Genomic DNA, 8221 nt, shown 5'->3' with positions numbered 1-8221 from the left:
ATCCATACATATTATGACGTCGAAACTTTTGATAGAGATCGGCATAAGCTCTAGTGGGAAAGAAAAGTTATTCAAGGTAAGAGTACATCCTATGTATATATCGTTGGTGGATTCAGATTTCCCGTTAGCCATTTCGACTGTGAAAGTTTCATTTAGTAGTTGGGAGTTTTGATTTAGCAAGTGTTTGAAATTATGGATCACAAAGCTCTTCTCAGCACCACAGTCAAATAGAATGCATGCATAAGTGTTGTTGAGAAGAAACGTACCCGTGACCACCGCAGGGTCTTCCACCGCTTCTTCGTGACCCAAGGCTAAAATTATCCCAACTCCACCGGCATTTCCAGCTTTTGGACAATCTCTCTTGAAATGCCCCACATCACCACATTGGTAGCATGCTTGACCTACTCCAGCGGCAGGTACTTGGTTAAGCGGTTGAGGTGGTGATCTACAGAATCGGGCAGTATGCCCTTTTCTGTTGCAGTTACGACACTGCATTTCCCGCCAATTTCTATTATGGTGAAAATTGCACTTGTTGCACTTGGGGAGGTTACCAGCATAAGGCTTAGCTGGTGCAGGGTTAGCAGGAACAGCAGTAGGTACAGTAGTAGCATTGACTACAACTAGTTGTTGCTTCTTTGAGGATTCTTGTGAAGACTTGCCCTTCCTCTTGTTCCAACCCTTCTTCTTGCTATTGTTGTTGTTATTATTATTGTTGTTGTTGTTTCCCTTCGGTTGTTCTGGTGCAGCAACCACTGAGTTTTGACGGGCTCCGTGGTCAATAAGAGATTGTGCCAGCTCTTTGGCACTGTCAAAAGTAACAGGCCTCGAAGCAAAGACACTTGACTAAATTTGGGGCGACAAACCCCAAATATATCTCTCAATCTTTTTGCTCTCCAGAGCAACCATATCCGGACAAAGAATTTCCAAATCATAGAATCTACTGGTATAGGTTGATATGTCAGAACCAACCATTGTAAGACCCCAGAGCTCTTGCTCGAGTTTCTGAATTTCCCCTCGCAGACAGTATTCCCGCATTAGCATGGCTTTTAAGTTCTCCCAGCTTATTGAGTTAGCCACTACCAGAGTTAGTGACCTAACATGGCCATTCCACCATGTTAAAGCTCTATCTGAAAAGGTACAAGCAGCGAATTTGACTTTGCTGCTCTCTGGACAGGAGCAGATTTCGAAAATTGCTTATGTCTTCTCAATCCGTTGTCTTAATGCCATAACTCGTCCAGTCCCATTAAAGGTCTTGGGTTTGGCATTCGAAAAATCTTTATAAGTGCACTCTCGCGAGTGCCCATGACTCTCGCCACGGTTAGAAGGATGTGCACCAGCTCCCGACCCACTAGCACTAGGAGTATTGATATGAGACATGGCAGCCGCTACAGCCGCCGTGACCGTTGCTTGAAACATAGCAGCGTCGAACTGAGGAGGTGGTGGCGGAGGTGGCGGAGGTGCTTCATTAACAGTGTTACGTCTTGGATTTTTACGAGGATGCATCTTTTTCTATAAAAGTTAAAAGATACAAATATGGTAAGATATCAAGAGTGAAATATGAATTTTGATATCTCTGAACTAAAACATTTATTCAACATAAATCTTGTAATGAATTGGAAATAGAAGTCTACGACAAGTACAACTTGCAACAGGATGATATGAAATTGAGTGGTTATTTTTCAAAGAGTATGAAAATGCATGTCGATCAAATTGGTATATTGAGTACATAAAGTCTGGAAAACTTGACCCTAAACAGGTCTACAATATACTAAATTCTGGGAAAAACATCGACATCATACTCACCTACCGAAAATGAAATTTTCGCGGTCGTACTGAAAAACATGAAAAATAACGCTAGAACATATCTGTAGACTTTAACTATAACCAAAAGAGTGAACAGAGAACAAGTAGAGTATTATCCATTTCTTAAACCAAAAGAAAGGACGATTAGAGCATCTCCTACTGGCGACGGTTATCATTTAGACGAACCCTCAACTCAGCTAGCTGGACGCTCCACATCAAGCAGATGTCTTTCATACACTGTCTGGCGTGCTCGGAGCTCTATGACTTCAGCTTGAGTTATAGCTAACTCTTGCAGCAGGGCCTCATTGTCTCTCATTGCTCTGTTATGAGCAAGTTCAAGATTGTGAATACTATCAGTATTGCATTCGTGTCAGCATCAAGCTCCACAGTTTGTTGAATGGTTGCCACTCCTAGCTCAACATTTCGAGCCACTCGGCGAACCAAAATAGGGAGAATTCTGTCTGCAAAGCCTCCCTCACTTATGTTGTAGAAGCTTCGGTCTCCGATGTAGAGTAAGGGTTGACCTTGCTCTCAGCTCCACCTACCTAAGTTCTCAGCCCACGAAGGCGTCGGGCCTTGGAAATTTTGTTGTGGATTAGGATTCTGGGCAACTGGTGGTGGATTATAGGCTTCTGATTCAGAATCATTGTCTTTAGGAAAATTTTCTGCAAAATCATCATCTAAGGGAATTTCATGATTTTCTTCTGGCTCTGCATCTTGTCCTTGATTGGGAAAATAAGGGTCTCCAGGTAAATGAAATCCAGCCATTGTTATCTAAGCGAGAATAGGGATAAGAGATATAGAATACAGTTAGTAACGATAGATTAAGGATACAAGTTTCTACGAGAGAGACTTACAATTAACAAGTAATGCTTTATGACTTGTTCTAGGTATTACTATAATTATAAAGTGTATACTAATTATATATAATTTGGGTATAACCGACCTTCGATTAAATGACCCGGCTCTAAATCCACAACCAAACAAGGAACAAGAAATAAAGCTAGATCACATATTCTAAGTCTATATAACTTTAATTATATATAACTGTAATATACCCTTAATATTTGTAGTTCTACCCTCAATTGTTCTATTGTTTTCACATGTTTGTTATTAGTATATAGTGCCTAAAATACCCCTATAGTATTTTAATCTTTATGTTCTGTTCTAGAGTTCTTCTGAATATGTATGGTTGGTAAGTTTTAGACATGTCGCAACACTACTATCACTCCAAAACACATGTTGGTCATATCTCAAATCAATATAGTTGATCAGGCTATATTAATCCCATATATGATTACATAACTGCCCAGGTTTGACTATAATGTTCAACATCCAAATACTTTTAAGTTCTTATGACTGTGATATTGTACTTGTAGGTATGAGTGTTAGTATACTTCTTGTAAAAATACTTAAATTTTTAAAAGTATACTTGTAGTCAGAGCTCTTAGCCCCAAATGTATTTATAGTTTGTATATCTTTTATGGATTGATATACTGAGTTCACTATAAACATTGCTCTGATACCAATCTGTCACACCCCCAAACCAGACGGCAGAAACGTCCGGGGGTGGATGACTTCATTTGTAGTATTACAACACATGCATTATAGTAATCAGAGTAAAAACAACCACTGTATTTAAAAAGTATAAGTATTTACATGTGTTTCATCATTGTATACTGAAACCAAATAGTTATATAAAAGAAGAAGACAAGACACAAATATCTCCATCTTCTCAAAAGCTCGGGGAGTACCTGTCTACTAGTTCCCTAAGAATACAAGTAATTTGAAAAGAGAGTATCAACATAAAGTTGAGTGAGTGCATAAGTATTTATGTTTGAATGAATGTTTTCTGTTTCTTGAATATGTAAACTGTTCTAGAAAATCCTATATTTTTTGTTGTATATGAAAAGTAGTTTTAATCTCATAAAACCGTTTTGTTTGTAAACCAATGTTTTGTATTTGTATTCCTTTATGTAAAACTTGTATCTGTGAGTGTGCCTGGTTCCACCAACTGTTATTGTAAACTGTAATGCAATACCGTAAATTGTATCTTGTAAAACTAGTACTTTGGAAATGTACTCAAGTTTAGTTAATTATACACTAACGTATTGTTAATATCTTTTATATGAGGTATTATAACCATACTGAGACTAGATGGCCTGACCCAACGTATTGAAGGCATTGAAAGCTGTTGATAACAACTGTCACTCATAGGCGTGTATGTCTGACTGTAGCTAGCAGTCTGAGTGCGGGGTTGTCAATCCCAATATAGATCTATACACACATTGTTTCGATCCCCGACTGGAGATTCTGGTTATAATGTCAGGACTTTAACTATATTGTTTAAATGAATTAAACAACATGTATCAAATGACTCATAAAAAGCATATAAACGTTACATGTATAATAGTTATGAAAACCCAATCATTCTGAAATAATTGATTGACAATATGTTCTTGAATTAGTATTCTTAACATGTATCTGAAAGATGTATAATCTTGATTAGTTTTGAATCAAACCTTTGTTCTAGTAAAACAATGTACTTTAGTATACTTGAATCGTGAATGAATGTTCTTTGAATCTTATACCTATTATAATTTATATGTACTTTCTGAATTGATACTATTCATGAATGCAACCCCTTACTCAACATGTAACAAAGGGTAATTGAACTTAATGAACTAACTTTATACTTGTATACATATATATATATATATATATATATATATATATATATATATATATATAAGTAAAATTTAAATGACACTCTAACAAATAACGGATACTTATAATCCCACATCCAAACAAGGAAAAGGAACCAAAATGGGTTATCAGTCCTAAGCCTTTTAAATCTTATTTATATATATATATATATATATATATATATATATATATATATATATATACAAATATGATTTCTGGGAGAAATATAAGTTTATAAAAACATTTAAAAGAAGTTTAATATTTTGAAATACATTTTGGTGACTTGATGTCATTTTGATACAATCATTGAAAACTATTTGATTTGATGATAACTGAAATCCAGTTTCGTAAGATATTTGAAAACATTTGTTTATAACACAAAATCTTTGTGTTAGACTTGTATTCTCCCCCCCCCCCCCCCTTGAAACAGTAAAAACTATGAAAATACGGGGGTATGAACTCACCTGTAGTCAGTGATTCGAGTGAAAGGTCGATATAGGATGCTAAGTGTCAAGTGAAGCCTAGAGCACAAACGGATCATATTAAGCATATAATGACACATATATGGATATAGTTAGTGTGTATAACAACTAATTATGATAGGGAACCACCTTAGGGACTAGGAAACACTTGAAATGGAGTGTTACAATCACATATGATTGCATTAAAGGGGTTCACGACCACACAAGGGTGTTCACGGCCAAGGAGTGTACGGTCAAGGAGTGTACGGCCATGGTGGTTTACGGCCATGGTGTTCACGGCCATGGGAGTTTACAGTCAAGGGAGATCTTGAGGAGGGTTAACGGCCAAGGGAGATGCTCATGGTCGTAAACTCTTATTGTTCTTGGGAAATGGTTGTTTTCAAGGGTGTATGTTAAGAGCTTCTATAGGATAACTAGTATATGGAAGATTACTTACGTTTTGAAGCTTGAAGGGGGTGTTCACGGTCTAAAGAACTAGTGTGTGTTCTTGGTGTTCTTGGTGTTCTTGAAGATCTAACCCAAAAGAGATGAATTCAATGATGAAATCAAGGGGTTTTACTAGATCAAGAAGGATATCAACTTAAGAATGGAAGAATAACTTACAAATTTGGTGAGAATTAGAAGTGTTCTTGATGATACTTGAGAGAATTTGAGAGTTCTTGACTGGAGGATATGAGAAATGAAGGAAAAATGAAGAAAATTTGTATATATGTGCGAGGGTTCACGGTCCGAGGGTTTACGGCCGTGAACCTCGTTTACGGTCCGAGGTCGGTTAGAGTCTACGGCTGAAGCCTGATTACAGCCGAAGTCGTGTACGACTGTGAGGGTTTACGGCTGCGAGGAGTGTACAGTCCGAGGAGTGTACGGTCGTAAACCTTTTGCGGCCCGAAGCATTGCGGTCCGAAGTGAAAGAAGAGGATGAGAAGTTTCTCGGTTTTTAAGCCCTTTCCTTCTAAATTCAGTTGTAGATATTTTAAGGATTTTAACAAATAAAGGTTATTATTATAACCTAAATAAAAACCCCAAATAATAAAAAGGACTATAGTTGACCTTTGTTTGACTTTACAAACAGAAATTAATGAGATGTTACATAAACCTCTTCCTAAGGCCAGTCCTGGGTGTTTTAGCCCCTTGAGGCCTTACATGCACGTAAAGTTGGCAACTTTACGTGGTAACTACACCCTAGGAGGCTAGATCTACAGTTTGGAGCCTTGGTTTCGCTTAAAAGCGTCTGAATGAGAAAGGGTTGAAGGAACTCGATGAGTTGCATAGCCAACTCGACGAGTTGGTTAGGGTTTTCCCGAATCTTCTGGACACTGCATGGACTCGACGAGTTGTTTGGTAACTCGGCGAGTTGACTCGGGTTTTCACGGTTTCTGAGCTTTGAAGGAACTCGACGAGTTGCTAGATGCACTCGACGAGTTGGGTCAACAAGGACTGTTGACCTTGACTGTTGTATGTTGACTTTGACCAGGGTTGACCAAGTTTGACTTTAAGGGTATTTTGGTAATTTGGGTTTTGATAGAATTGGTCCTATGATGATTGTAGGTGTTTGAGTTTGGAGTTGTGATTCGGGAGCTTGATTCTTTCAGTTCAGTTCGACATTGTGAGGTGAGTTCTTCTCACTATATCAACAGAGTCTAAGGCACCAAGGTCAGTGCTTTGGATTGTTATCCTGATTTGTTACTGTTATGATCTGTTAGATCGGTATCCTGGTATATAGGATGTTTCTATGCTGTCATGATCTGTTAGATCGGTATCCTCGTATATAGGATGTTTCTATGCTGTTATGATCTATTAGATCGGTATCCTGGTAGATAGGATGTTGCTATGTTTAGTGATCTGTAGATCGGTTTGACTGTCTGTAGACTATTATGTGATTACCTGATATATGTGCATATGTTTGAATGATGGTTGAGGCTTTTCTGCTTGTGCATGAGCCAATAGACCGGGGCATTCCAACCCGATGGTTGAGGGACGAGAGTATTCCATCCCGAGGATGATCAGACTCATAGTATGTTGGCATTCCAACCTGATGGTTGAGGGTCTGGGGTATTCCAACTCGGTGGTTGATTGGACCCATAGTATATTGGCATTCCAACCCGATGGTTGAGGGACCGGGGTATTCCAACTCAATGGTTGATTGGAGCCATAGTATATTAGCATTCCAACCCGATGGTTGAGGGTTTGGGGTATTCCATCCTGATGGATGATTGGACCCGTAGTATGTTGTTTGTATGATATTGATATGGTTTGTATGGCGTTGGTATTTTGGGGGAACTCACTAAGCTTCGGGCTTACAGATGTTGATTTTGTTTCACGTACTTCAGATGATCGCGGGAAGGCGATGGATTGATCGTGCACCTCCTCACATTTTATGATTTTGATTTTTGGGATACTCTGATATGAAACTATTTTGAAAACATTTTGTAATAAATAATGGTTTTTAAATGGTTGAAAAAGTTTTAGATTTGCTTGAATTTTATGGATGTTACAATAATTCTGTCAATCATTCAGAAAATTCGATCACATATTTGACATCACCACATTCGGTACATTTAACGAGCATATTCGGAATGAGGGAACATAATCATTTTTGTCGAGTTTTGGCATGCGGTTCGAGACGATGACATGTGTCACCACCTAAGTGGTGACACTTGTGAAGCTCTTGCTGTCCCAACCTTCTCTCACACCTCACCAAATAGAATAGAAATCAGCTTCTTCTACTTGCACATGTCCATCTCTCTCTAAACTCTCTCTCATTCTCAATAAAATTCGGTGACCCGACAACCGTCGGCTATCACCCACCGCCTTGTAACATCGTGCATCACTACCCGACATCACATACTACCACCACCCATCCTCCAGCCACCCCTCTTCTATTTCAGCAACTCCGACGAGGCAGAAAAGATCTCCAACAACCCCTGATCTGGTGACCTTCCACCGGCCTCCACCTGTCAATGTCCACCAGCACATAATGCCCTAAAAATCAACCCCCAAGACCTCCTCCACCCCCTCCTAGTGTCTTTTGTTCCCATCTCAAACCATCGCCAAAAAACCACTTTTTCGCCCATCTTTTTATTCAATGTTGGAATTTTGGGGAATTTTCCGGTGAGCGTCCGTGCAGTTTTCTAGCGACCACGGATAATTTTTCCGACACTTCTACACCTGATCTACGACCCTGCGATGTAACACCCTGAATTTAGAAGACCTAGAAAGGAAAGGAAAAC

This window comes from Lactuca virosa, chromosome 8 (genome assembly GCF_052849685.1).
Source record: "Lactuca virosa cultivar CGN04683 chromosome 8, Lactuca_virosa_CGN04683_v6, whole genome shotgun sequence".
NCBI lineage: Eukaryota > Viridiplantae > Streptophyta > Magnoliopsida > Asterales > Asteraceae > Lactuca > Lactuca virosa.
The sequence above is the reverse complement of the archived record's forward strand: the minus strand, read 5'-3'. Positions refer to the sequence as shown.